Source organism: Chenopodium quinoa, unplaced genomic scaffold (genome assembly GCF_001683475.1).
Source record: "Chenopodium quinoa cultivar QQ74 unplaced genomic scaffold, ASM168347v1, whole genome shotgun sequence".
Lineage (NCBI taxonomy): Eukaryota > Viridiplantae > Streptophyta > Magnoliopsida > Caryophyllales > Amaranthaceae > Chenopodium > Chenopodium quinoa.
In genome coordinates, this window is record NW_018744502.1 from 713,302 (window position 1) to 723,585 (window position 10,284).

Genomic DNA, 10,284 nt, shown 5'->3' on the forward strand with positions numbered 1-10,284 from the left:
GCGAACCAAATAGACCAGGTTGGATCACTTGGGGTCCAGACCGGGCGGATGGTTTTCCCGTCTAACTCCCTAGACTTGTTCCCGTACGCTTGTTAGAGGTGTCACGGAAACTGTCTGGAAAGGTCGACGTTGAAGCCGACGCAGACGCCAGACTTCTCTTTTCTTGGAGAAACATCCGGGCGTCAGAGAATATCTTTTTTGAACCATCCGGCTGCAAGTGTCGGATGGGTTGTCTGGGTTCCGCTTGCGGGAAGCGGAGCCGGTTTTGATCGAACCTGAGGCCCTCCCCCTCCTTTTGCTTTGGATGAGGAGTAGGGACCCGGTCCTTGATTGCCTTCTTGTTAGAAGGCTTCTTGGCCGGCTGACTCTTCTTGGGAGTAGCTGACCGAATAAGGCTCTGAATTTCGCCTTTGAAACTATTCATGAAGGTCATGAGTTCGTTCCTTGTGACGGGAGCAGAGCCTTTTGCCGCCTGTGCAGCTCCAACCGGGTTGTCGGCTGGGTTGCTTGGAGAAGCTTGGTTGTTATCCCGTTCCTTCTTATCCCTGGAACGGGTGTGCTTTGTTCTGAAGGACCCGTCTGGGGCCACATAGGTGTCGAGTCCGTAATCATCACCGCTTTCATGGTCCGTCTGGACCTCAGGCTCGGCCGATGGCCGCTTGTCCCGATCCGGTGGTATAGGGTTAGAAGTCATCTCAGAAGTACTCTCCCCACAGACGGCGCCAAATGTTTCGGGGTTTTTTTGAAGTGTCCTGCGGGAGAGTTACAATTCCAAGAATGCCCTTCGACTGCCTGTACCTGCAAAACCACGGAGACTCCGGTTGGGTGGAGCTCCGCCTCCGACGATCAAGTCAGTAATGTACGGGAGGAAGGAAGTGCGTAAAGAGTAAAATTGCTTCTCGCGTAATGGGAGAATTCCGCAATTAATATTGCTCGGTTTTGGTGTAAGTGTATTTATGAATGTATTGAATGCAATTGCCTCCTTCATTAATGAGGACTCTCCCACTATTTATAGTGGGGAGCATTGGTTCCCCATTTAGGGTTCCTAGGACACGTGTCAGCAGGGATTGGAGCCCTGCTGACCAATAGCAAGGTGCCACGTGTCGCTCTGCCATTGGGCCATGTGGCTGGGGTAATTTTACCCCAAACAAGTCCCTTGCCTTTTATTTTCCAGGATGATTGATGGTGATGAAGTGGCGGTTGGAGTTTTTTTATGGTCTTCAACGGAGCCCAAATTCAGTACATATGGATGTTGCTTTTGATGAACACAACAATTAGAATTTAGGCTAATTGTGCACTAACTGTAGGTTGATGTAATTTGTAGGCTGCCTGGTTTTGTAAATCTTAACTTGTTCTCTTTTAGGTAAACAATAATTATGGTTTCCCCCCTTCCCAATCCCCATTGAAATAGGAAAAAACAATTGTGATGGCTGATTTGGGGAGTCCCCTTTTTATAAGGGGATTTTGAATTGAATGTGATGAACAGTAAAAAAAAATTAGGGGAGTTTGGCAAATTGTTTGAATTTTCGATGAAAATTAGGAGGGAAAAATGTGAGTCCCAAAAATTCACACCTCCTTTTAAAAATTTTGGGAAATTTGGGTGGGAGAAAACCCAACAAAAAAAAAGGCTCCTACCTTTAAAAATTCAGAAAAATTTGGGTGGGAAACCACCAACCCAAAAAAATCTCCATTGTTTTACTTTTAATAAAGTTGGGACCACAACATTTCTCTCCTTTTTTACTCACCTAATTACTTACCATTTCTTATCATTTAACCCCCTTAAAAAGTTTTGCCTAGAAGTCCGCAATACTCCTCTTTATTGCGAATAAATTGAACCAGAGGTAGTATATGGTTTTCTTACACAATTCATAAGATAATGAATATTATTAATATTCCAACAATATTATCTTTCACAATGTTTCCATTAGATAACAAGTAAAATAGAAAATAAATTAAAATTTGTCTTATATGAAAGACAAAATCAAGATTTGAATCATACGAAAGACGAACAGTCAATTTTTAAAATACAATTATTGTTATTCCCTACGGTTTTCTTTTATTTGTTTTATTTGGAATCTTGTGGGATTTTAATGGAAAGAGAATGTAGTAAATTAATAGCTAGCAGTTATTTCCTCAATTCCAATGATATTGCAACAAGAATGAGATTATGTATTTTAAAACATATTTTATATGTTAGATATCTATATTTGTATAAGAGTAATAATTATTAAAAAAAATTGATATTGTGAAATTATTTTATTAGACGAATCTCTTACAAGATCCCACATGACTATATTTCGCTTAACGTATAAATCATATTATATAGACAAACAAGAGTGATAAATAGTGCAAAAGTCCAGTTGTTGCAATAATATTGGAACGGAGGAAGTATAGTTTTTCTATACATCAAAAATATAATCATGAGAATTTTTGTTAAATTCATTTTGATTTTTAGTATTCTAATATGCAATTTTTATAATTTTGTGTAATGTGTAGCTTGAGATATTTTAATTACAAAATTACATTAAAAATTATGTAGACATATACCAAAAGTGATAAACATTTTAAACAGAGTACAACATTTAGGCAATTGAAACTTACTACGATGTCCTTTCTTAAAAATGATTGTAAAAGCTCACAATGTACTGGGTGAGTCATCATAAACAAAATCATAACCGCCCCTTCTCTTCTCTCTCCCTTTTTTTCCCTTTAGGATTCATAATAAATAGGTGGTTTATAGTCCAAATATTGTCAAATTTATTAAGACATTTGTCTATTTTCAACCCTTTCTCTTATACTTTCTTCTTGCGTTAATTTTTTTTATTAGTTTCAATGAAATTGCATTCTTTAAGTCATCCTGTTCTTTTGGACTTACTTTTTATTCCGCTAAGTTTAGTTTATTGGTCTATTTTAGTTCAGTTTACTCACTTTAGCATAATAACAGAGCCTAAGTAAGATTAGGGACATGATATTATTAACTAAACCTAACAATAATTTCACTGGAATGGGTCTTTAGTGACTAAAGTTAGTTGTGTACTACTCCTTGCATTCTATTCCCTATGTTTCTATCTTTATTGGCGCATTTAACTTTTCACGATCTCTAAGACGCGACTTAAAACGTATATATATCTTTATTTTCATAGACGTAAAAACTATATAAATGCGATATTAATAAAATATACAATGGAACGAGTCTAACAAGATCTCATGTGACTATATTATATCTTATAGATTAATGGTAATTTATAGTTACAGTTTTCAAAGTTTGACCCAAAAATGACAATGACGTGAGACAGAGGGAATAGTTTTTATCCCGTTAAGATCTTCCACAATTTCAAATGTGATATTGTGGTTGTGATGCCTTGTTTCTTTGGACTTATTTTTTAATCATTTCAATCGTTGTTGTTGTTTTATTATTTATAATTAAGTAAAATTATTTTTATAAATATTGTTTGAATAAGATGAATAGAATAATGTCTACGTTGGGAGCGATTTCCATAGGAATTGGCCGAATTTCTTTTTTTGTTGGTTTACATTAAAACCGTTTATTAGTGATATTATCTTGGGTAATACCCTTAATGGAATTAGTGATTTTACTTTTATTAATTGCTAATTAGCTGATTTATGCTCCTAAAAAAGTCAATACTTTTTTGCTTATGTGTACAACACGGTAGATTGAGAAACTTGGAAAAATGAGACATAATAAAGAAGTTTTGATATCTTTGAGCACAAGGTTATGAGAATAGAATTGGATCATTGGATCATACAATCCTACTTATAAGTGAAAAAAAAATCATACATTATGCTACATTTTGACTAAATTATGTATTTCAATTGATTATGTTCAAGGTAGTCAAAATAACTAATAAGGTTTAACTATGATTAATATCAAGTGATCGATTGAAAAATTTATGTGAATCTCTTTGAATTGTACATGTTTACTTAGTAACTTTGATTGAATATTTTAACCAAAATTGCATGTGAACAATAAAGTACTTAACCAAAAAAAGTGCTATATGTTAAAATTACTTACTTCTAAGATGTATTCAAATGTAGAATCTGATTGTAGGATCGTAATAGCACAAGATTGTATCAAGATCCTACCCTTTATAATTGTTATCCAAGAAGGATTGTACGATTATGCATATCTTAAGATCTTACTTACAATCCACATTAATTTTCCATTTTTGTATCATAGAATCATGAAATCGTAGGATTAAATTGGGATTTTAATAACCATGTTTGAGCATTTTTTTTTTGGAAATGGCTCCTAAGAATCTAAGATGTTGGTTCTCAACGGAGCTTCTTTATAAAAATAAACTGACCCCAGCCAAAATGTGTAAACTAAAGACATGGGACATTGGTAATAGACGTGACAGATGATGATAGGATCCGGCCCTATCGACTACATGGCCATGTGTGACCCTTGTGGGCTTGTCTTCGAAGTTGGTAAGTTGGTCCAACTTTAGGTTCCTGGCCATAGAACTTAAACAATGCGATGGAGTAACTTTTCTGGTCATATTTATGACAAAGAATGTGAAATAGATTAGCTCAGTGTGCCATGTCCTTTTCATCTCTATATATTAACTTTAACATTAGCCTATTTATAATTTTTGTCATTAAGTTAAAATTATAGCATCTTTATACAGTTTCATAGTATATAAAACCTTAGTCATCTCCTCTCTATTTTAATCTCTTTAGAGCCATTTAAAATAAGTATTTCGTAGGTCAGAAATAGTCAAATTTCTCCGAAAATTTGACTATTTTGACCCTTTCTCTTAAATTTCTATATGTTTTTGTTATTGAATTCAATAAAACTATACTTTTTGAAAGTAGTAAGTCTCTCTATAGTGGGTTTGAGTGTAGTAAGTGCCCTTATAGTGGGTTTTGTTTCACTTTTGATTTTACAATTTAGTATGGTACAAGTTGTTTCATGGGTAAAGATTTGTGTGGGATCGAAAAAGAGGTTAATCCTTTAATTACAATAAAATGAATCAGACAAATTTTTTTTTCACGACTACAACAGATCGATGGACGACATAACCCCCCCGCCGAAAAAGACTGTAAATCACAGCGATATAAAAGAGGGTATGAAGAATGTACTATTTGCAACAACGATCATAGCTCTGTTGAAAAGATGTTTTTATTTGATTCGATTGTCATGTATTTATTAGATTTAAATCTCTTTGTAAATGTGTGATTTTTACTTATGAATCAATTTTTATTTAAAAAATAAAAATAAAATTATAGCATCTTATTTATTTATTTTTATTTTTTTATATTTTTTTAATGCAACCCTTTGACTTTTAAACTATATATATACTTCACTTTAACTAGTTTTGATGATTTTTAGTCCAAGAAAAATATAGTTATGTGGATTTTTTTAGATTTGTCTCGATTATTACTTTATTAATACTCCATCCGTCCCCTTTTGATATGTCTATTACTCAAAAAACACGGTAATTAGGAGAATGAATTGAATAGAGGAATATTGTATAGGTATGAATTGATAGAGAATATTGTATGGGAATAGTAAAAAGTAGAGAATACTGTATGGGAAAGATAAAAAGCAAGTAATGATTTTTTGGGTATATGTGTATTTTGTATGAGGAAGACAAAACAATTAAGTAATGAGTATGTGTTATTTTCAGAAACAGACACATCATTTTGGGACACTATGAAAGGAAACAGGCAAATAAAAAAGGGAAAGAGTGAATACAATTTTTAAAAAATTTTACAAGTAAAAGGATTATTAATTGGAATAGTGACATGCGTGTAATGAGAACTGTTGTATTTAAAAGAAAAGACAGGAAGTAAAATATTAATGTCCTAAAAATATATATTGAGTCAAATTTAACAAGATTCTACCTGAAAGTAATTCATTACAGAGGAAGTGATATTCGGTGAAAATACTTAAATTTAAGTTTATTATAATCAACTTCTATAAAATAAAGTTAGATTAATTAAGTTCGGCAAATATGAATTAAGTTTAGTAAAAGAAAAAATACAAATCCAAGTAATAATTCTTGTGTATAGTGATGAGTGACATTTATGTCACTTTTAGGGGTAGTATTTAGGTCTTTTTCCTCTTATTTTTCTTAGGTTTTTCCACCTCATTTATCCTCTTATGGCTTCTTTATGTGTTGATGAAAATTAATGCTTATTTGCGCTTATTTTGATAATCTTTATGCATTATTTTATCATCCCCATGCTCTCGTGAACTTTGGTATCTTTTGCAGGTTCCATGACGGTCCTATGCACGGTGGGAGGCCCCTTGGCCAAGTATGGAAGCCATGGACAAAGGCAAGAGGAGCAAAATGGAAGGAGAGGAAGCAAGAAAAGGAAGTGCAAGAGGAGGTGTGGCCGAACCTCTGAAAGGTTCGGTCGAACCTAGGTGTGGTCAAACTTTTGAAAAGTTTGACCGAACCTCCAAGGTGCAATGAAGGCAGTGTCAAACCAGTTTTCAGCAATTTTGCAGGAGAGGTCGAACCTCAAAAAGTTCGACCAAACAAGGATCAGGGGGGTTCGACCGAGCCTACCCAGAGTTCGACCGAACCTACCCTGAGTCCGACCGAACCTACCCAGAGTTCGGTCGGACCTTTTCCCGATCTCAGCCAATTTTGTACGGACTATTTAAGGTCTTTTTGAGATCGTTTTTTTTGGGGGGGGAGGGGGAGAGAAGAAAAAAACAGTAGAATAGTTTTCAGCAAAAAAAGATACTCTCTCTTAGTTAGAAACTTCATTAAATTAGTTGATTTAGTTTTAGAAACTCTCAAATCTAATCATTGTAGAAGCAAATTTCAAGATTTATCTTAAGAATTTCAGCAATTATCAAACATTTTTGAAGCTTCAATAGTAACTTCTTTCATTTGTCCTTCATTATTTTCTGATTTTATTTTTTTTGTTTTGTAAGCTACTTGATTTTCTCTCAATCTTGATATATTGTTGTTAGATGTTAGCTTTGTCCATAGATAATCACTTTTCCCAAAATTTTAGAATCACTTATAATCCAAACTTAGAATTTGCATGTACTCACAATGAATTGTGAGTAGTCCCCTTGGCTAGGGGTTGGGTGAAACTCAACCTATTGGTGATTATGTGAGTTTGGGAGTGATTTTGATGATGGATTGCGATTAAGCTTGATTATATGGGATTGCTTGTTAGTTCTTCATGATAGGAGTAATTAACCTAGATTATTGAACTTGAGCATGAAATGTTTGGTTCGACATGGAAATGCGAGTTGAATGTTTCATTACCTATTGCAATATGATTATGTATCTTTTATTGCTAAGTTAATGAGGGATCTAAGCTTAGTAATTTGAGCTGTTTTCATATCGTTTGATGTTGGTCTTGCATGTGGTCTTTGCTATTCCATTACCCTTATTCCTCCCTATTTGCCTAATTGCTATTGGTTGAGTGAATCCCATTCCCCTAGTGTTTTAATCCTTTGAATTCAAACTTTAGTTGTAGTTTGTTAGTTAATCACCACTTATACCTTGGTTTCGATTTAGCTTGAGCATTAAGATTATTTAGCATTTGATTCCCGTTCTCCGTGGACCGAACCCTTGCTTGCCATTGTACTTGTTTGAGTGAGGTGTTTGTTATAAATGTGTTTGAATGAGCCTAAATTGTGCGACCGATTTAGCGCTCGTCATATAGCCATTCACATGGTGTTGCCACATTTGATTATAACATTAACTATTATTTATGAACTAGTTTGCACGAATACAATACAATTGAGTTTTTAATTGTTTCAAAGTTTTTTTTTTAAATGTAATAAAATCAATTGACATGTAATTATGTGTTACACCCAAAAATAAGATTTTTGACTTTTTCTTTGACTTTTCTTAACTTTAACCAAGAGTATGGATCTTAGAGTCAATAGAAGGCTTTCGGGCTGAACTGGTAAAGATATAACGAAAACTAGGCTAGTATTATCCAAAAGCCAAATATTAGAAACCGGTTTGGAGCCAAAGTGGATAATTTAATTTTGAAGAAAGTTGGCGCCAAGAACCAGAAATGCATAACAGTTATGGGAGTCAGCCATAACCGCTCCAATCTGCCTATAAATAGAAGCATGAAGATCGAAGGAAGGACATCATCAAATCAATTAACAACAAGCAAGATCATTTCTTTTAAGCTTTCTTCTTAGCTTTCGTAGTTTACCTTGGCTTAGTAGCCAAGCGATAGTTTAATTTTCTCTTAGCATGTATTAAAGATCATTCGTCTTTTCCAATTGTATAATCAAAGAGGTAACATCTCCTTCAACTTATACAATTGTAGACCTAACTCTATCCTTTAATTAATGGAATGCATTTGTATCTTTTGTCATTTGTTCATCTACTCGTTCCTTAAGCAATCTAACTTGTTTTACTTTCTTTGGAAAAGCTTCCTTATTGTTTGTGTCGTTACGTTAGCAAGGTTATCAATCTTTGAAACCGGTAACTCAAGGGGCAGCCCCCTAACACTCTAGAACAAAATAGAGTATTTAACTTATTGGAAAGAACAATATTTGCCTCAACAAGATTTTTGGCGACCACAGTAGGAGATTTCTAAACTAATCCATTTAATGTTAATTTAGAAGTTTCTCCCATGGCTCCTAAGCGTTCAGCACGTAAAGAAAACACTCTGGAAGATGTTAATTCATCTGAACTCAATCCTGAGACTATATTAGAAGATTACCAAGATCCAGAAAATCAATTGCCAACTGAACACATGGCATACTCTTTTGAACAATTCGAGCCTTATGCTCAAAGGCAAGACGAATTAATTTTAAAGGAGTGGAAGGTCGCTCTTCCACCAGAAGCTTACTCAATACAATCTACACAAAATATGTGGACATTATAAAGAGTCTGATAGAAGATCTAAAAGAAAACAATAAAGAGAAGATTGATAACTACTATCGTGTCATGGTAGAAGAAACTGCCAGAATGGTAATTGTCACAAGCAGTTACCATCTAGGATGCACGGACACTTCTTCCAACAGCCGTGTCCGTGTCGGACACCGTGTCGGACACCGACACTCGTTGGACACACGACTGACACACATAAAAACTGCATCCGGTTTTTTAATATATTTAGACACTTTGAGACGAATCATATCTTACTATGATACGATCCGGTTTGCATTTTGATATGTCACCTCATTTTTTTTAACTTTTTTTAATTAGAAAGTTAAGGTAAAGTATGAGATAAAAAGGTAAGAGTTATAATACGAGCGCCTTCAAAACCTATTTTATAGCACAGTATTGTATGTGAATTTAGGAGAATATTATTAGCTACGGTAAATGACTTGTTTTAAGGTTAATTATTTACTGTTTTGTTGAATAGGTAGTCAAAATCTCTTTTTTGATATAATATTTGTCTTGTTATTTGCCGTACCAGTGTCCCCTATTTTAGGATTGCGGTTTTGCCGTGTCCGTATCGTACCCGTGTCCGTGTCCGTATCGGTGCAACCTAGGTTAACATACAAGTGGATAAGATTATTCTAAATATTAATGATACCCTAAACACTACTAACTTGGCTTTATCAAAAAGTTTTGCAATCAAAGTAGTTACAAGGCTTGAACCTTTAGTGGAAAGGTATAACCACCAACTCAATGAGGAGTTGATGAATATTCTAACCGCTTTAGGTAGTGGGATTATTGAAGTAAATTAAAGGGAGAATATCCCTCTAAGATACCCTAGGGTAGAAAATATGACTAGATCTCATGCAAATCCGCCCCCCTGTCAGTTCTAAGAAGTATTCCTCCTATTGGTTCTGATGAGGGGTATCGGGGTCAAGGGAGAGTTATTGGTTTAGGACCAGGTTATGAGTCAAGCTATAACCATAATGGCTAGAATAAATCTTCTTCGTCTTTGCCCCCACCTATTACCACACACTCATTCACCTCTTCAATGGGTAACATGCCTCCTTTGGGACTAGAGATTGGTTTTAGTTCTGCCAACTATGGTATTGGAAACTTACCAGATACAGCATGCCATACACAAGCTGCTGCATCTGCACAGAGGATTCACGCTCAAATTATTGGTATGAATGGTCACCAATCCCCCACACAACCTAAGAATTATAACCAACAACCATATGGGTATCTAAACTCTGGCCACCCTACACAAGGTTCCTTATGGAATCAGGGTCAAGCTAGTGGTATATATGGTGAAAAACATCCAGCGATGCCCCAACCCAATCCTAATACCTTAGAAGGGACAAGTGTTGGATATAGGAGTTTCCATAATCCTCAAAGAAATCAACGTAATCCTTTTCATATGCAAGATACACCTTTT